The 21,992-nt window shown below is 34.1% G+C and overlaps 1 pseudogene; it reads left to right on the forward strand.

Annotated features, from left to right (window-relative positions):
* The first annotated feature begins 2,619 nt into the window (after positions 1-2,619).
* LOC116643167 lies at positions 2,620-3,529 on the forward strand (annotated as a pseudogene).
* Positions 3,530-21,992: the final 18,463 nt, after the last annotated feature.

The following is a 21,992-nucleotide window of genomic DNA, read 5'->3' on the forward strand; positions in this document are numbered from 1 at the left end:
TTGTTTGTTTGTTTGCTTGTTTGTTTGTTGGGGGGTGGTGATGATAGATAGAGGACATTACCTGTCCACTCATTATGGTGCTATATTTCATATGGAGAATAGAGGAGCAAAAGAACCATAGAGGAGGAGGAAAGAGAGAACCATATAACAAATTTCAGAACAGGAAATTGTTGAAGAAATGCCACAGAGATGGGGGGGGGGGCAATACAAGCTCCCTGGTGACTGTGTTTTATGTTTTATCACTTTTGCTTTGAGGGGTGGGGAACAGAGTCTATATTCTGGGTCTAGGTGATAGATTTGTACTGAAGCAGTAATAGCTCTGTTGAATACTCATCCACAAGTCTAATATGTCCCCTGCTGTAATTTATCTGTTTTTCCAGCCATTTAATAACCACTACATTCCAATTCTTAAAATTAGCTTTGAGGCTCACGTGGAAACAAGTACCATTGTTTATATGAAAAGAGTAATGCTTGTGTACCTACTGTGTCATGTTGAATTTCTACAAAGCTGCCATTGTGTGAACCAGGCCTCTGCGAACACTATTTGCAAAAATTAATATTAAATTTCTGAGTAATGACAAAAATAATTACCAAACTAAATATAACTTTGATAAAGCTGTGAGGTTGATAAATTTTTGAAGGCTAAATTTAGAAAAAAATCAAATGAAATTAATCTTTATTTCTTCTGTCAGCTTTGATTTTCCTATTGCATTATCTAATATTTATTGAGTACTTATTATTGGCAGGCATTGTTCTAAATGTTTCACCTGCTTTAACTCATTTCGTTATGAGGATAACAACCCAATGATTCTATCATTATTCTTATTTTTAGAGGGACATTATCCAGCTAGTTAATAGCAGAGGTGGTATTCTGAAACACTTATCATCTCAAACTCTTATCTGATATTCCGCAGCCTTAGTTTGTTCTTTTAAGGCAGGATTCTCTCTTCCTTGATTTTCGATTCTACAAATCTACACCCAGCTACACATGAATTTGAATTTTTTGCCTAGAATTTTTTCCTTTTGCATAATTTAGTCCTTGTGCTTTCCTCTATGTCCTCTCTATGCCATTTACTTTATCTGAAGTATAATCCCTTTTCTGCCCCTTAGTAACATTTTACATTAATTAGTTCTTGAAATATTGAATATATTTATGCATGTTCTTACTGTTATTAGAGCAGAGTTATAACAACTTCAAAGAATTTTTTAAAATGAAAATTGAATCTTCCATTATTCAGCACACACACATTTCTTCTTTGAACATTTCTACCTAGTCTTTTATGTAAGTGTGTTTATAGGCATGTTTATATGTTTATATGTTTTATATTTATTCACCATGAATAATTTGTATTTGGATTTTTTCACTGATTATTTAATTAAAATTTTTTTATTAGAGACATTTTTAGAATTATTTTTGTAATATCATGTAAAATTCCACTAAATTGAAATAACACAATCCACCTAACTATTTTCCTGTTGTTGTACAGGTTGATTTTAATTTTTTTTCCTATTCATAATTTTGTAATGAATGTTTGTACATGAACACAGCTTTTTTCAAAAAAATTGATTTTTCCCTACTAATTTAATTTAGTAAGTCAACAAGTCAGCCTTCTTTAGCTTTTGACACATATTGTTGTATTGCTTTTGCTTTTAACTGAAGTTTTTTTTATTGAGTTTTAACTAATATTAAGCATACACTCAAAGGTTTACATATGTAAAATGTAACCATTGACACCCAGAGTATTTCCAGTTTCCTAAAAAAACCATTATGCTCCTACTCACACATAGGTTAAATTTGCCTATTAACTGTGTTGCTGTATATATTAGTAACTAATTCTTTTTCATTGTTCTGCAGTATGCCATTGAATGAATAAACAACAATTAATTTACTAAGTCTACTGTCCATGGACATTTGGGTTGTTTTCAGTTAGGGGCTATTATAAATAAAGCTGCCTTGAACATATTTTGCATGTCTTTTATTGGACCTGAGCCCTCATTTCTAATGGGTATATTCCCAAGAACAGGATTACTGGATCATAGAGGATACATATATTTAGCTAATATTAATTTTTTATGGTTTAAAATCAATTTAAAATACCAGTACAAATATTTCTATATTGTATATTGGTAAGAATATTATACTCCTCAAACAAAAGGGGAGAGACTAAATAGTTTAGGAAAGCAGTAACAAAGTTGTATTTAGAAACTGTGTTTCATTCGTGGCAAAACCTAACAAGTTACATCTGCCTTAGATGATCCCCTTTCTTTCTGTACAAATTTATCATACATGGAGCTATGTAAGTATTAGTCCCCATAAATATATTCCTAAACTGTTAAACTTTTCTTATAACAATAAAAATAGCAGTAACTATTTTCTAAATTGAGATGTAATTGGCATACAACTATTGTAACTGCTTTGGCTGTAGACACCTTGTACTTCTACTTTTCATGGAATTTGCTCATGTGTATCACCTCACATTTAGTAAATACTGAATACACACTACCAACTGACAGGTAGGTATTTGTTTATGTTAATGAACCTCATGAAACCATACCCTTGCACTGTGTTTAAGATAGAGTTCATGTAGGGGATCTTAGTTCTCTTTCCCATCTTGCAAGATGGCAGGCGAAAAAGCTGAGAAGCTGGATGCTAAAGAGAAGAAACCTGAAGCTAAGAAGGCTGATGCCGGTGGCAAGGCTAAGAAGGGTAACCCCAAGGCTAAAACGCCAAAGAAGGGGAAGCCCCACTGCAGCCGAAACCCTGTCCCTGTCAGAGGAATTGGCAGATATTCCCGATCGGCTATGTATTCCAGAAAGGCCACGTACAAGAGGAAGTATTCGGCAGCTAAATCCAGGGTTGAAAAGAAGAAGGAGAAAGTTCTTGCTACTGTCACAAAACCAGTTGGTGGTGACAAGAACGGCGGTACCCGAGTGGTTAAACTTCGCAAAATGCCTAGGTATTACCCTACTGAAGATGTGCCTCGAAAGCTGTTGAGCCACGGCAAAAAACCTTTCAGTCAGCACGTGAGAAAGCTGCGAGCTAGTACCACTCCCGGGACCATTTTGATCATCCTCACTGGGCACCACAGAGGCAGAGGGTAGTTTTCCTGAAGCAACTGAGCAGTGGCTTGCTACTTGTGACCAGACCTCTGTCCCTCAATCGAGTAACTCTGCATAGAACACACCAGACATTCGTCATTGCTACTTCTACCAAAATTGATATCAGCAGTGTGAAAATCCCCAAACATCTCACTGATGCTTACTTCAAGAAGAAGCTGCGCAAGCCCAGACACCAGGAGGGTGAGATCTTCCACACCGAGAAAGAGAAATACGAGATTACAGAGCAGCGCAAGGTTGATCAGAAAGCTGTGGACTCGCAAATTCTGCCAAAGATCAAAGCTGTTCCTCAGCTTCAGGGCTACCTCCGCTCTGTGTTTTCTCTCACAAATGGAGTTTACCCTCACAAATTGGTGTTCTAAATTTCTTACAAAGAATGTAATTAAATAACTGATCCATTAAAAAAAAAAAAGATCATGTAAATAGTTTAGGTAAGCACAGCACATACAAACACCATACACACAAATCCTGAGCTTTACTGTGTGTTGGTGAATATGATTTTGAAAACATGCTTTTTATTTAAGTAAGGTTATGAAAACAACGAGTTTTAAAGAATTTAAGCTATTCTTATAAATTAGATCTTCTGCTCATATTATGGCAAAAATTTCTCTAAATAAATCGGATGATTCTTTTATATCTTCTCTTATACCTCTCAACCAGGAAGTAAGCACAAAAAATTCCTTTAACACTGGCTTTCATGCATAGTCATTAAGCAGCTTTTATATTTGTTAGGGTGTGTTGGCAATAAATATCTTCTCTCTGGGACACCCAAATTATAGCCCCGTGTTGAAGCTTAATTATATCATTGAACTGCAGACCAGACAATGTTTCCATTATTGCAATTCTTATTTATTGGAAGATAAAAGGGTGTAAAGTGAAAAGAGTAGTTGGGAAGTGATAATGATTGGCTAAGTACTGTGAAACTCCCTGCCACTGATCAAACTATGTTAATGTTTATTTTAGTCCTCAGGAGTAATAGTCACCTGTTAAAACTCCATCATGTAAAGCCATTTCCAGGCCTGGGGGTCATGATGAGGTGGGAGAGAAATAGAATGATTTATTTTAAAAGCAAGACAAACATCAGATTTCAACATTTTAAATTTGTGTGTTCCGTTCCATATTGTTATGTAAGTGACTTTACTTTTGGAAAAAAAGAAGTTTGGGAGGTAATGTTTAAAGATACTGCTATTACATTGGAAGTGAAGCAATAATACATGATTTCTTTAGGACAGTTTTAGCAACAAATGACAACATACCCATACTGGCTCTTTGCAGGTGTATTTTCACTCATGTTCTCACTGTGGTTCTTGGTATCAGAATGAACCTTACCTTCTGAAGACCGTGAGTAGGCTGTGGTGTTGAGCATCTAACAAGCATCCAGACTCTAACTGTTGGAATAACTATAAAAAAAATTAAGAATACTGTGGCATCTAGTATAGTACCTGACACATAGTGAGTGTCTCAATAAGTATTTGTTGAATAAATGAATATATTAATGAAAGAGGTAAAATTTTTAAAAAGCGTATCCTTTGATTTAGGTAACAGGTATATTGAAAAAAATGTAGAGAATGAAGAAAATTTATATAATACTTCAATAAATACATATGTATAGCAAAAAATATAATTCACAATTTATTAATTTAGATGATCTCTGAAAGTTTGGGTAGCACTTTAAGCCAGCAGTTCTTTTCCTAGCAGTATACCTTAGCCAAGCACTTGCACGTATGTGTGAGGAGTCATGTACAGCAATACCTAGTAGCAGAAGTCAACAAACTATCCCCAGGTCTATCATTAGAACAGAAATAAGACATTGCTTTCCACTCACGCAATAGGACATTATATGGGAGTAAGAATGAATGAACCTGAGGTATGCCATCAACGTGGTTGAAGCTCAGACACATATCATTGAGTGAAAGAAGCAAATCAAAGAAGAATATTTTTAGTATGATTTCTTTTATATATTTTCAAAAACTAGAAAATCTAAACACTTTTTTTACATAATATGTAAATATTAATGCACTTAATAATATTCTGTGAAGGGAAGAGTGGGAATAATGATCAAAATTTCATGTTAATGCTTAATTATTTGGGCATATACCTGGCAAGTGGATGTATGATTGTAGAAAGGCACAAATGAGACTTCCACAGGCTCTCAATTTGCTCTTTCTTTACTTGGGTAATGTTATTCAGTGTTTCATTTATTATTAATATTTAACCTGTACAAGTACATTATATAGATGCTTCCTTTTCTGATATATTTTACAATTTAACGAAATAAACTGCTTCTTAGAGGCACGAGTATGTTAGGTAATATCCTTGTATTCATGGAGCTTTCAGCTAGAGTAAAGGTAGAGATTAATTCAATAATTGCAATTACTCTAGGCTTATTGAATGAGAAGTACGTGGTTCCATAAGGCTTTGCAGTAGGCGATATGATCTAATCAAGGAAGTGCAGAAGGAGTTTCACTGAGAAAGTGGGAATTGAGCTAATATCTAAATAATGAGTGGAAACTAACTTGGAGAAGAAAGAAGAAAGGTAAGAGAATTTCTTACAGGGAAACTGATCTAGGCTTTGTGGTGCAGGAAGGAGCACTGTGAATATGAAGAAAAGAAAGAAGGACAATGTATTGGTGCAAAGAGAGAAACGAGTATTGGGAAGAATATTATTCGAGAGGTAGGTGGGATCAAAACATGGATCTGGTAGTTAATATTAAGACTTTTGTCTTTTCCCAGAGTGATGAGAAACTATAGAGATGTTTGAAGTAGGGAGATGATGCGAACAGATTTACATTTTGAATATATCACTCTGGCTGCAGCTGGGTAGGGACAAAGGTAGATATGGGGAGACCGGAGGAGTGACTATTTTAGTAGTCCAGGTAACACATTATGAAAGCTTGGATGAAGGTACTGGTAGAGGGGATGAGAAAATATAGATTGATTTCAGAAAAATTTTGAAGACAAAGTGTAGGAGATTTGGTAATGAAGTAGATTTGGGGAGAGAGTAAGAGATACCTCAAGAATGATGTCTAAGTTTCTAGCTTGCCTAAATGAATGGCTGGTGGTACTCTTAACTGAGATTGGGAATAGAGGAAGAAGACCATAGGTTAAAGAGACTCTACATTGTCTGTTCATATTTGTACATATTAAATGTGTGCATATTAGACCTCTGAGTGCAGATACTGATCTAATTTAGACCATCTTTCAAAAGTGTATTTCTATACAGTTTGCATTGTCTTGAACTGAATATTCAATATGGTATAAGACCAATTTTTTCTCCCTCCTTTTTTAGACAACAGACAGACATATGAATATAAAGGAAGTCTTTTTGTCTCTTTCTCTCTTGCATTTCAATTTCCAGTCATCACCTCTCCCTTCTACCGTAGGAATCTCTGACTTTTGATTTAACATAGTGGAGGATTATTGGTTCTTTGCTGCTTACCATGGTTAAAATAATACCCTCTCTCAATAATGAAGCAAGTGGTGTCTAGTGTTAGGCTTGTTCCAGAATTAGTGAAGATCTTGACATTTCATATATGTGTAATGATTTGAAAAGTAGCTCTGTGCTGTCCCCTTTGGATAGGGAAGGCTGATTAGGGCCTTCCTGAGTCTAAGACGTTAAGGCTAGAATCATAACGTCTCATTGTTTTCTTCAAACCAGAAATCCCATAGTCATTCTTCCTTTTAATTTCTGACGATATGGTGGACTGTCTATCTAGAGAAATCGTCCCATTAGTAAAAACTAAAAAATGCCAACAGAATATAGTTTTTGAAAAATCTATTTTTTTAAAAAGATTATTTAATTATATAGCTGAGTTGGTGGGAAAGTAAAGGGAATTTTAAGAGTACACGAACACCATGAAATCACAAATCAGGAGAAGTTAGCAGGCACCGAGACAGACTTTTTTTCTGGGATATTTGGCAGTTCCTCGTGGTATACAGTTTAGGATTTGAGAACATTTTTGATAAATGAAAAACAGCTTTGGCTGGCAAAAATTGATTAGATTATACTGGAAAACCCTCTGTATAAATAGGATCTCTGGAAGCAACTCTTATTGTGAGTTCAATTAAACAAATAAAACAGATATGAAAGAGGTGGGAGAGAGAGGATGAATATGCTCTTAAAGGAGAGTAAGAATAATTACTTTTCTTGGTCTTGGTTCTGTGTGCAGTGTAAGCAAAGGAAAATTGAAGAAAATTCCTAACTTCACCCTCATGTAATTCAAAGTCACATCTAAAAATAAAAATCAGTTTTAAGGTTGATAATTTCCCCAAGTACTTTGCAGAAGCAAGCAAAAATCCCACAAAAAGAAAAGCACTTAAGTCAAGGCCTTAAATAATTCTTACAGATAAAATTTCAAAGGGCATGAGATCGTATTAAAAATCAGCACTAAATAAGGTAGAACAAAGCATAAATTTATTCGGAAAAACAAACACAAGAAGCAAATCCAAAAAGATTGTAACTACTGGAACTTTCATTTATAAAATATAAATTAATTATATTTAATATTTTTTTGACAAAAGACTGAAAGCAAGTGTACATTTGAAAAAAGAACCAAACAGTAGTTTGAGAGATTAAAAAAAAATAACAAATGATAGTTGAAATTCCTTTTATGGGTTATACAACAGAGGAAACACAGCTGAAATGGGAATTTTTTTGAAATAAAAGATCTGAAGAAAATACAGAGAATATAGAACAGAGAGACAGCTAGGAGATATGAAAGAGACTTTAAGAGATGTGGAGGATAAAAAGGTAAAATGTCACATATACCTAATTGGACAGCCAGATAGAGGGAAGAGAGAAAATAGAGGTGAGACAATATTCAAACTGATGAAAGACACCGATCTTCATATTCACAAAGCAAAACAAATCTCAAGCCAATAATACAGTATAGTATAATCAACAGAACACTTTAATATATTATAGCAAAATCACTGAACATTGATCAAAACAAAGAAAGACAAAAAAAAAGTTAACAAAGAACAGAGGTTAGTAGTAGATGGTAGAAACAAATCCAAACACAGCAGTAATCATTATAAATATAGATGGATTAAAATTTCCAATTAAAAGAGATTATTGGGCAGAAAACAAAACAAAACAAATCCCAGTTTCTATTGTTAATAGAAAAACTCCTAAACTGAAGAATACAGAAAATGTTGAAAATAAAAATTGGGAAAGATATACCAAATAATTGATAACCAAAAAAAATATAAGAAGTTTACTTTTTAAATAACAGATAAAGAAAATTCTAAAAAATGTTGGTCCATGTGGTAGCCAGCTTCTGAGATGACCCCCTAGTGATCCTTGTTTCCTGGTAGTCATGGCTTTGTGTAGTCTCTTCTCCCAATGAATAAGCATGACCTGTATAACCAATAAGATATTCCAGAAATGATAATGTGAGAGAGAGGGAGGGAGGGAAGGGAAGGAAAGAAAGTTACTAAGCTTTGAGAGGAAATAAACAAATTTTGATTTGTTATGTAGATGACATGATTTCCCATTTAGGGAAAAAATCTACAAATTATTAGTCATTTTTTTAAAGATTTATTTATTTTTTTTAGAGGGAGAGAGAGAATGAGTGGGGGGGAGGGTCAGAAGGAGAGAGAGAGAATTTCAGGCAGACTCCCTGCTGAGTGTGGAGCCTGTCACGTCTCCATGGTGCTCAATCTAATGACCCCTAAGATCATGACCCAACCCATCCAAGCGCCCCAACAAAATTCATGTACAATTCCATATATTAATACTAATATTTAGTTAATATTTTAACTTGGAAAATGTTTTGTTTTAATAGCAACATGAATTATAAGGTTTGTAAGAAAAATGAAAATCATGCAAATTTTTTATGGAAATAAAATTGTATTGAAAGACATTAAAATACATCCAAATAAATGGAGAATCACACTGTAGATAAGAAGACGCTATTTTTAAAATGACCGTTTTCCTCAAGTTGTTGCATGATTTAATGCAATTCCTATCAAGTCTCAACAAGACTTTTCATGAAATCTAACTACCTCATTTTAACATTCATGTGGTAGATCAAAAGGACAAGAATTGCTAATTCACTGCTGAAAAAGTAGTACAAGGAAGCACCTCTTGGCCTATCAGATATCAAGATCTATTTTAAACCTATTACAATTATTACCTGTGTTAGTTCAGGAATAGATTGCTGGAACAGAGTGCTTAGCTTATAAACAACCCACACATATATGGAAACTTGTTCTCTTAGCATTGTAGATCAGTAGAGGGAGCTTAGTCCTCTGGCAAAAAGTATTGGGAAAATTAGCAATTAATATGAAAAAGATAAAACTGGACCCCACCTCACACATAACATAAAAATCAATTCCAATTGGACTAATAAATTAAATTTGAAAGGGGACATAATAGAATGTTTCTGATCTCTTCCTATGAATGGATTACGTTTGAAAAGAAGCACAACCTTAGAGATAGTTGGATAAATTTCACTTCATTCAAAATCAGGGCTTCCTCCATCCAAAGGCACTGGGAGAGTAGTGAAATGACAGTTCCAAAAGCTGGAATAAAATGTTTGCATTGCCCATGATCAACAGAATTTAGAATCTAAAATATATAAACACTTGGTAAGTTAATAAGAAAAAGACAAGCAACCAATAAAAAAGTGGGGATAAAACATAGTCATTTCATAGAAAAGAAATCAAAATAGGCAAGAAAATTTTGTAAATATGCTGACACTCCTCTGCATCACTGGAAAGGCAAATTTAAACCACAATGAATGTTATATCTCACCTTATTTCCAGGAATAAAAGGCAATATTAGCATTACTGAGCAACTAGAACTGGCAGATACTGTAGATGTACCACGCTTCAGAAAACTGTTTGGAATTAATGGTAAAATTCAGCAAGAACTGTGAGCAAGCAGTTCCACTGCCAAGTGTACCTCAGAGCAGGGCTTCTTGAATGATCCAGGACAAAGGAATCCTAGTTTTGAAATTTTCCTCCTTCCCTCCTTCCCTCTTTGTTCCTTTTTCTCCCCGCCCCCCCTTCCCTTCCTTCTTTCTTTCTCCTCCAATATGGTTATGATGCTCCTTTGAAATAAAATTTAACTACATTTGTTTCACCTTGCTTTCAGGGATTTTTTGTTTTGTAGGTTTTTGTTTGTTTTTTGTTTTTCTGCTTCTTGTTCTTAATTATTTTATTTTTCCAATATGTATGTTATGCTTTCAAAAGTAAAAACTATATATAAAAAGAGATTCCTTACAGAAGCCATGCCCCCTCCTGTATTCCTTCCACTCTATACCCTTCTCATGTAACCAACTTCACTGAGATTTTTTTTTTGCTATGATTAGAAGATATATGTATATTAATTTATTTTTCCTTCTTTCACAAATGGGGTTATTATATATGCTTTCTGCATTTTTATTCTCCTCCCCTCCCAGCCCCCATGATATCTCTTGAGATTTTCGTTCATTTCTCAAAGCCCTTCCTCATTCTTTTTTTACATAGTTCTCCACTGTGTGAATGCATCACAGTATATTCAACATCTTAGGTTGAATACATAGGTAGTTTCAATATTTTAGTTTCCGTTTATTTGAAATCACGTCTTTTGTCTTTATTTTGCTTACTGGTACTACTACATTTTTGAAGGTATGTTTTGTCTTAACAGCAAAAAATCGATTGAAGCTTATATTGCGCTCAATAAATTAGGCATTAAAAATAAATTACACAAATTTTACTTCTCTAATTTAGCTATAATGTTAAATGATTAATTTTAAAAACAGGCTTCTTTACAAATGAAAGGAACGTACAGATATTTATAAAATAAATATGTATTTAAATTTTATCCAACTTTCATACAGTTTTGGATTACAGTTGCCAGTGTAATCCTAAAAATATCACTATTGTAACTGTACGTGACTCATATGTGGTTTTTGCCGTAGTGTGACTTATATGAGTTCAACACCATCAGACCAGTGAAGCCCTATTAAATGAGATGAGTTGGCTGATTCTGAGCTCGGATATTACAGCAAAATCCATTTACTATTAAAGCTTCTAAATACTTACTCTCCATTTCTGTACTTATCCCATCATGGACTTATAACAAACAATTCATGGGACTGGCATGGGTACACAAACCACATGTTGATATGTGCACCTGGAAACATATACTAGAATATTTATGGCAGCACTGTTTGTAAAAGCAAATATTGGAAATACCCCAAATGTCTATCAATAGTGGAATTGATAAATGCATTGTGGTATGTTCACGTGGTGATTTATTATAAAACAGAGAAATCACTCCTCTATCCATCAACTTAAATAAATCTCATAAACACAAAGTTCAGTTGAAAAAAAATAAAAGAAGAATACATTATAGTAATATTTTCATTTATATAAAGACCCATACAGAAACAACTAATATATTGTTATTAGTTTATAGATATGTGGTAAAACTCAAAGTACTATAAGGAATTATCAGCATAGGATAGTAATTAACTCTAGAAGTGGGATTCAATCAAGGAATGATATCCAGCGGCCTTCAAAGTCACGGTTCCTGTTCTACTTCATAAACTAAGTACCGGTCATATGGATATTTGTTTCATTATTATTAAACTGAACAGATACTAGATGTTATTTTGTATATATCAGAGGTTTCATAATAAATTATTAAAATTATAAATATGCAAGACTAAAAATAGGACTTTTTGAAAGACTTGTAAAGAGATGTGAATAAATAGGAAGAAAGGAAAGGCATGGAAAGGCTCAGAATTATAAAGCTTCTAGTTCACATGAATTCTATACATTTGTTCCAATTCCAGTCAGAAAAATAAAATAAAATTCAAAAATTAATATCCATATCTTAAGGTCTCGAAGGATAGGAGGTCATTATTGCATACTTAGTTTCAATATAAGGATTTGATCATGACAACATAAAAATTTGGTTTTTAAGGTGTTCTAGGATAAAATATACAATAAAATGCCTGCATTCAGTGAGTTGGCCAGGACCACTGTAGAATTAATACTCAGATCACTGTAACTGGAAATCATGACAGACAGCAGGGGTACTGAATTTCAGGCTCTCCTACCTATTGACCTCATAATTTTAACTGTATTCTCCAATTTTCTAGTATCTAAAATGAAAATACCAATAGTATTAGTAACTAAGATAAGAATTACTTGTCTTAGCCTTACTGTAATGAAGAACTCTATGACATTAGATTATTTTCAGGTTTACTTTGTAAATGAGAACATATGGTATATGTAATGTTGTACTGTGATTTTTTTCCATCTGTATTGTGAATATGCATCTATGTCAATCTTTCTCTGTAGTTATGATAAATAAATTAAATAAATTATAATTTATTTTATATTTCTCACATGACAAAATAGAATTTTTAAAAAGCACCCCCATTCCCCCAAAAGTTAGAGACTAAATATGAATGAATAAGAATGACTTGACATACTGAATATTAATTGAATTCTAAAACTATACTAATTAAAGCTCTATGATACTGCTTTCAGAAAAGAAGAATAGAAGAATGGAACAATATAAAAGCTCTGAAATCGTAATGTTTATAAATTTATAATATATGATTATATAATATAATTCTGAATATAATTATATTATGTAAGTAATTATAACACATCTATAGGGGAAACTATTCAATAAGTACTGCTAGATGCTATTTGGAATGAAAAAAGATGGGTGAAATATAAATATAATAACAAAAAAAAAAACAAAAACGAAAAAGACAAATATCTACCTGGTCTTGGAAAAAGGAAAACTATAACTGTAAAACAACATAAGAAACCATATGAGGAAGTAATGATAGATGTGTTAGAAGAGAAATATTTTTTAAATTACATAGAAACATCATTAACCTAAAAATCAAATAATCTATGGACATTATTTTCCGTAAATATTACAGACATAGCTTTAAATCTCTAACATACCAAAACTTCATAAATGAAGAAGAAAAATTCTCCAGCTTCAATAAAAATGACATGCTTATACAGCATAACTTCATAAAAACTCAGCTTTCCTGTGGTATTAGTCAGGATGAAAATTATGCTGCTAGAACTAAATGGCCCAAAAGGGTTGCTGCGATAAAGTAGAAGTTTATTTCCTTCCCACTTAACAATCCCTAAGTCCCTGGTCTAGGATGATGATTATTTGTTTTTCACATGGTCCTCTGGGGACTCAGGTTGTTTCTCTTGTATGGCTTTGCTGCCTCCTGGAGCAGCTGTTGGCAGTTTTTTCTGTAAAGGGCCAGATAGCAAGTATTGTAGGATTTGGGGTCATATCATGTCTGTTGCAGTTACTCAACTCTGCAGTTATAGGGTGAAAGTGGCCATAGACAATACATAAACAAATGGGTATGACTGTGTTCCAAAAAAACTTTATTTGCAAAACAGTCAGCTCTGTCATTTTATGACCCTTGCCCTAGGGCATTGTCTTGCTCAGAAGCACATCTGTATTCCAGCTTGCAGGAAGGAGGGAGCATGGAGGATTTCATGCACAATATTAAGCCTAGGCCCATCAGTAGCAAGCATCACTTATGATCACATTCCATTGGTGAAAAGGTAGATATATGGCTACATCCAGCTGCAAGGGTGGCTGAGAAATATGACCTCCCAATTCCAAAGTGCCCAATTACTTATCTCTTGCCATGGAAGGAGGAACATATCTAAGGGAACTGCTAGTTGTCTCTGCCAAACTGTAGTCAAATAAGTTCAAAATTACTTTAAGTTTTATAATAAATGATATAAATAATTATTACCAAAGAACAAAAATATAATATCCACTGGTGGCATTATACCATTACTAGTGGGTGCAGTAATAATTGTTGCAGTTTTAATATGTCCAACATCCTTGGGTTCTAATACAACCTCAGAGCATTTATTGTCACCACTTTCCACATGAATATCTAAGTTTTAAAGAGTTTAAAGACTACAGTATGCAATTAGTGTTTGAGCCATGATTCCATTGTAGGCACTCCTCTTCCAAAGCCTACGCTCTTCACTAGTGGATAATGAAAATAAGACCACTTTTGTGGAGAGTGCATTGACACTGTGGGCCAAAATCTATAAAGGTATTCATATCATCTGACTAAATTATCCCACTTCTAGGATTTTTTTCTCTTTTAAAATAATTAGCGATATAATCAAAGTCAGTACAGTTTATGTATTATCCAACCATTAAAATAATGTTTTCAAATAATAATGGTATAGGACAATGCTCAGGACATAATACTGTGTAAAAATAAAAGATTGAAAACACTCCAAATAGAGAATAAACTACATAGAATAATGCATATTACACGTTTAATATATGTATATATAAGCATACACATGTATACATATATAATGTATATACACATACATACATTTGTAACTACCTAATACAAGAATATATTCAAAATGGTACTTTGGATGATAACATTATAGGGCTTTTTTATAGTTTTCTATATTTTACAAAATTTTCAATAATTAGTATATATTTTGTTTGGGCATATATTTTTGTTTATATTCAAATATCAAGTTAATATTAAAAACTATACTTTCTAACTATTAAACCTCTAATTTTCTAGTGTTAATAATAATGCCTAACATGTTAACCAAACAAGAACTAACATTTTAAGAAAAACTGATTAAATTAAATTTAGATAGAATTTATTCTCTATATAGACATGTTACTTAAATAATGAGTGCATTTTCCTAGCATATGTATGTCTTTTCATGTAGTTGCTTTTATATTTCTGGTCTGTTCGCTTTTAGTCCTATATGCCCATTGGTAGGCCACTTTATTTTCTTTTTGGTTTTAATTTCTGCCAGGAAGGGCATATTTCTGAAGTCCTTTTTATTTTAGTGTGTAGCATAGTACCAATAAGATTTCAGCTTAATTAATTGAATGTTCAGTTTTGGTTGACAGTAGAATGGATCAGTGATACAAAAAGCATTCGAAATGGTTCATCAAATGTTATTTCAAAAGAAATAAATTCTAACTTTTTACCCTTTTTCTCTCTGATATTAAATTTAGTTATTGTCACAATATGTATATTTTTTTAATGTAAGCTCTTTGCCCAACCTGAGGCTTGAACTCAACCCCAAGATCAAGAGTCACATGCTCTACCAACTGAGCCAGCCAGGCGCCCCATCACACTATTTTAAGTCTTGAGAAAGGTGACAGTATTCCAAACATAACTTATCTTCCAAATCAGGAAACTTTTGAGAGTAGCAACGGAAGGTATTATTAATTATGCTTGGGCAACAGTCAGATTGTCATTCTCCTGTGCAAATTTGGGCTACTGGTCACTGTAACAAGGGTTAAACTATGACCAGTCAAATGGAATTTTAATGTTCAAATGGAAGATTTGTTATTCAGTAATTATAAAGTAATCATAAACTCCTTTTAACAAAGCATTTATGTTAAAACATTTGATTTTACGGATTCCCTGTATTAGAATGGTAATGACATTGTTTCCGTCTTTATGATACATTATCTCAGGTGGAGGAGGGTGGAGCCTGTGGGAACCAACTTCTTGTTTCCATTTGGAACATTGGTAAGTTTGTTTACATCATAGATGCAACCTAAAATTCAACATTTTACTTTTGAATTCATCAAAAATTTTTATTTTTTGACTCAGAATTACTCATTTCCTTGAGTTCTGCATGTTTTCTTGGTTTCACCAGCACTGTATAGAGAAATAGGATTTTAATTCCTTACAAGGGATGGCATATACTGTATAGAGAATGACCAAGCTGCTTCAAGGTGGTTATTGGGTTCAGCTTAATTTGCCCCTGAGTTCAATGACCTGCTCCTACAATTAGTCTCTTATCTAGAGTTTCATCATGTGAGCCTCAGCACGTAGCTTATCACTGGTCAGGCTCCTTTCCTATTCTTGGGCTTATTCAAACCTTGGAAAGCTAAATGTGCAGCTGTAAAGTATCCAGAGGAGTTGTTAATGAAGACACATGTCGCCATTTATCTAAGTTTGAGCTTTTCAAGTTTCTTTCCTCCAATCATACTGTAAAAACCTGACTTTTTTTTTAAATGTTAAAAGAAAGAAGAATATGCATAATTTCCCTATGCATATGTTTCATTTTTGAGTACTAGGCCATGCTTATATACCTAGGTTAAATTATTTCCATCCATTATTATTGTTATCAATGAAGAAATTCATGACCTATGAAGATTTCTGAGCATATGACTTATTATTAGAAAAATAATTTAAAATTACAGGGATTGTTACAGGAAAGAGAGACAGAAGAACCCAGTATAACCTTATGTCTGCCAAAATATTTTTAGACTTTATGATGGGAATTTTTGCAATATTGTTTTCTCACAGGATGCATAGAATGTTATGCAGTGACTGACAGAATAAAATATTAGAGGCCCAGTGTGATCATGCATCTTCATTCCCGAATTTTCCTGGCTTTATATTTTCATAGCACTTTTTCTGCTTATTTATTGAACTTATATTATCTTGAATGATATGTCCGTAGGTTTGCTTTCCACTTGAATGAGGGATCTATGAAGGCACATTCAATTATTATTCATTATAATTCTTAATCACATGGCCTACTCTATATTAGACCTTTAATAGATATGTTTAGAGTGAATTAATAAAGAAAGGAATGATTATATAGGGATTTTAATGTTCAGATGGAATATTGAAGGATTAAATGATTGCTTGCAGTAGGGTAGCAATAATGTCAGGCCTCTTGAATTTAAGCTTTCTGTACCCTACACCACCAGCCTGTTCTAATATCTGCAGCCTGATTCCTTTTTCCAGGACTATAGGTTGTGTCTGTGTTGTTCCTTGCTGGAAGCGAAATAGCATAGGAACTAAAAACATTGATTTGGGCTCCTGGAATTAAGTGATTGGTTGATCTTCCTCAATCATGGGCAAGTTATTTCATATTTCTGATCTTAATGTTATGTTTTGTTTTTTTAAAATGAGGAAAATAATGTATATCACATGTGATGGTACTGAGCTTTAAGTAAGATGTGTAGTAAGTCTTTAGTACATTGGCTAGTACATCCTCACCTATCCTCTCGTACTCCAATTGTATTGGCCTACCTGAAGTTTCCAGAATCCGCAGATTGACTGTACTTTGGTGTTGCTGCTGCTGTGCCCTCCACAGAAGCCCTCTTCTCCCAGTTACTTTTGCTAGGTCTTTTCCTAAATGGTAAATTCTTAGAGAGCTCTTATCTAATCAGCCTATCAAAAATAGCCCTAATCATGTTATCATCTCATCTTGTTTCATCTCTCTTGGGTATATTTAGCAGTCACTGACATTTGGATATATATATATTTTATAGTGCCCCTCTTTCTTGCGAGAATGAGGTCCATGAAGGTGGTCCATGAAGGTAGGGACTTTGTCCTCTTTATTCACTGCTCTAGCTCCAATGCATAGGAGAGAACTTGGTCTATTGCATCATGAAACACCTATTTTTTGACTGAATGAAAGGAATTGTATAAGAAAATGCTGCTATTAAGAATCACTGGGTGGCTCAGTCAGTTAAGCGTCCGCCTTTGGCTCAGGTCATGATCCCAGGGTCCTGGGGTTGAGCCCCGCATCGGGCTCCTTGCTCAGCCGGAAGTCTGCTTCTCCCTCTCCCTCTGCAGCTCCCCCTTCTCATGCTCGCTCTCACTCACTCTCTCGCTCAAATAAATAAATGAAATCTTTTTATTTTTTTAAAGAATCAAACTATTAAGGAGGGAAACTTTTTGTGATGAGCACAGGGTACTGTATGTAAGTGATAAATCACTGAATTCTACTCCAGAAACCAATATTGCACTGTATGTTAACTGAGTAAAATTAAAAAAAAAAAATCAAACTACTAGAAACACTTGTATATATGCATATCACTCTAAACGTTAGCATTTTGTAGGGAATAAGATTGTCAACCATATATAAAAAATGAGATCTAAGTCTTGAGTCCTTTCCTATTGCTCCCACACCCATGTTTTTTGTGCAAATAACATAGTCCTTAAATGCATTTTTCTATCTCTTCAAAACCCAAACAAATAACTCATCTTTCAAATTAAATATATCAATCCTCAAAACAATAAAACACCAGGCTTTTACGAGGTTGACTTCCTAAGAAATGGATACCAGATTACAATGCTATTTGAGAACACAAAATGTGTGGGGTTTTTTTTTAAGATTTTATTTATTTATTTGACAGAGCGAGAGATAGCGAGAGCAGGAACACAAGCAGGGGGAGTGGGAGAGGGAGAAACAGGCTTCCCGTGGAGCAGGGAGCCAGATGCGGGGCTCGATCCCAGGACCCTGGGACCATACAGGGTTTTTGAGAACATAAAATTTATGAACTTTTTTAAACCTAAGTGATATATTTCATATAGCTCTTCCATCTGTCTCTATTTAGAGATATTTAATTAATTTATTTATTTTTGGTAATAACATTGCTTCTAGGTGGAGAGGAAGTGATTAATAATTAAAAATTAAGTTTCATAAAATGTTGGTATCTTTAGTTACAAACATATCCAACAATGACAGTCAATGTGGTGAGTAATGTTCAAGTATTTATACTCTAGAGAATAATTAAATCATTTGCTACAACTTGGTATTTTCTGTTATGCATGAACATAGAGAACTATAATTTTCTGGATAGTTGATCTTAAAGTATGGCAAAATGAAATGTGCAAGTAATTAAAGAAAATGTTTTACTAACATTTATCTTGATAAATTATTTCAGTTCTACGTTTCATTTTGCAGACACATCCACAATGTCATTGAATTAGTGAAAAAACTGAAAAAGCTCATAGAAGTGGTATTTGCCTTTATAATTTTGAGGAGGATATTAAAAAGATTTTTTAAAAAATGCAATGTTTGCATATTTTCTGTATGCAAACTGATTTAATCTCATCCTCAAAAAACTAAACCAAAACCAAACCAAAAAAATGTCCTAATTGAATATGGTTATAGCTCTGTGGAATTAGGTACTCTAAGTCAGAACTGGTTACAATGAGTTGTATGGACTTTTCTACCTTGTGAACATTATTGACTAAGTGGTTATGGGAACCGTAAAATGCACTCCTTATCAGGGACTTCTTTGTCTAGAACTACACAAAATTTTACAAACCTGTCCAGAGCCTCATGTATCTAAAAGGCTCATTTTCTACACTTTGGAGATCTTATTTTCTGTGTAAGATCTTAGTTGAATTATTCAAACTTCAATGTAAACTTTATAAGGAAATAGAAACGTATAGAGTTAATACTGAATACATTGAGCACCTACTAAGAATGAGATTACAAGTGTTTGAGGGTGGTATGATATATAACACAACTCAAGAAGGGACTTGTGGGGTTACTATAAGAATTTGCTGATTTGTATACTTGAGATTTGGGGGGGAAGGAGCAAAAAGAGAGGAAGAGAGAGAATCTTAACTGGGTGTGGAGCCTGACTTGGGGCTTGATCCCACAACCCTGAGATTATGATGAGCTGAAATCAAGAGTTGGATACTTAACCAACGGAGCCACCCAGACACCCCAAGATTTTTTAAAATCTTTTTTCTAGTTCCTTGAAAGCACAGTCCTGTGAAAAATGTAACTCTTTCTGTGTTTTACTGGATTACTTAGTTTTCATTTCAAGTTTATTTCCTATTCTATCTTATCTGAGCCATTATTAGGCCTAATTCCTTTTTTAAAAAAAAAGGAGCATTCCATGCTGGGCATGGAGCTACTTAAGATCCTCTCTCTCCCTCTCCTTCTGTCTCTCCCCACCACTTGCTGCTCACATGTGCTCTCTCTCTCTTAAAAAAAAAAAAAAAAAGCCGTATAAAGAATTGACTTCAATATTTCCTTAGAAAGTATAAAAAATACAGTTCTTACCAGGATAGTAACTGAAATCTCTTCCTGGTATTGTGAAGGTAAAATTAATACTCTATATAAAAGCCATATGGAATAAAGAATCTATTTTAACCAGTTAAATATTTTTTTTAAATATTTATGTCTGATATATCCAAAACAGATACATTGACTAATTAATTTAGTCATTTACCAAGTATGTGAAGTATTCAGAGCAGATTCCAAGGCTCCATATTAATAACAATGGACTATTCTGCAGGCTAGTGGTAAAGAGAATACATGTGCATCAGTTTTCATGATGAAGAACCATATCTCTTAAATGTCATTCATCTAAGAGAAAGTGAAAAGATGAGGATGTGGATTAACTCTTGCCACTCTTCCCCTTTTTTAGTATAATAAGGTAGCCTTGATTTATCAGTCAGCTTTATATGATCTCCTTTCTTGGCCTTAAGATAGAAGGGAAGTTGGTGCCCACCATGGGCCATATATTTTATGCCTATCCCTCACTATACCCCTGAAGTAAATCTTTCTGTAAGTGAAGAAGCTGAAGTTGTCCAGAATGAGACAACAAGTAGCAGAGCCAGAATTAAAACCTGGGTTTACATGACTCTAAAGTCATTCCCTTAGATTTCACTCTGAATTATTTGAGGAAAGAGGTAATCTCTTAGGTTGAAACTTTCACGGAGCATCACATATAACATTGAATCTAATAGGTGGGTCTTCTGTGTGCGCTAGAGTATACCTCTGAGAAGGTATATGGAACATCTGGGGTGAAGCAGTGGTGGCGGTAAGGTTGGTGGCTGCTCAGGTCTTGCTCAGCAAAATGGTATTTACTCTTAGGAGCATTACCATAGAGTCGAGTAGGCTCCTTTCTGGAAATGAAGAGGCAGGTTCTAAGATCTGATGGAGTAAGGGCTTGATTTGCTGGTAGGAGTGGTTATTAGAAAGAGCATCTGTAGTTGAATTAATTTTTTTTTTTTTTTTAAGATTTTATTTATTTGCGAGAGAGAGAATGAGAGACAGAGAGCATGAGAGGGAGGAGGGTCAGAGGGAGAAGCAGACTCCCTGCCGAGCAGGGAGCCCGATGTGGGACTCGATCCCGGGACTCCAGGATCATGACCTGAGCCGAAGGCAGTCGCTTAACCAACTGAGCCACCCAGGCGCCCCTTTTTTTTTTTTTTTTTTTAAGATCTGTAGTTGAATTAGATTGGTGGTCAAAGTGAGCTGAGGTGTGAGTTCGAGAGATGGCCCTGAGCTCATGGGCCCTAAGCAGCTTCATGTGGAGCTTGGCATCAGCACTAGGCTGGATTCAAGAGAGGATGATTAATTAATTGAGAGGAGTGACCATAGTAAGGAAGCATTCATCATTAGATAGTTAAAATTTTTAAGAAAATAAAAACTTGCCATTAGGGCTGCAGAAATTAGGTTCTCCTTCCTGAGGAATTATCAAAATGAGCTTGTGACAGATGTAGTATATAGAATGAAAGACCTGCTATATCTTAAAAAAAAAATACAAATCTATATATACTTTGTAAGTATATATACATACTTACAGATGCATGTGTGGTTATGCACATACATATATATGTGTGTGTTTATGGCCAGGAGTGAGATGATGGCCATTCTCAGTAGAGGACAAATTAGAGAATGATACTAATTTTAAGGAAAATAAAATAAGCTGTTAGGTAATGTTTCAAGACTAGACTGGGCACTGGTAGGTGGTTAGGATTAGAAATATAAATTTGGGAGGTAATAATAGTAGCAACTCCTATGGTTCATAAGGTCTCTGAATTAATGTGTATATAGGTAAAGAAGATAAAGTCAAAGACCAAGTCTTGCATTAAGTGTGGGAGGAAAATGTATACCCCAACAAAGGAAATGAGGAAGGAAGAAAATAAGAGAAAGAAGACCAATGTTTGTTTGTATTTAAAGGCTAGCCTTTATCTACTTATAACAGAGGAACAGTTGTCAAAGTGAGAGAAACCTTGAGAGCAAAGAGACACTCCAACTCATTTTTAAAGGCTTCATTTTCCCAAAGGGAATAGGAATAAAATTTTCATGATTTCCAC

This window comes from Phoca vitulina, unplaced genomic scaffold (genome assembly GCF_004348235.1).
Source record: "Phoca vitulina isolate PV1807 unplaced genomic scaffold, GSC_HSeal_1.0 scaffold25, whole genome shotgun sequence".
Lineage (NCBI taxonomy): Eukaryota > Metazoa > Chordata > Mammalia > Carnivora > Phocidae > Phoca > Phoca vitulina.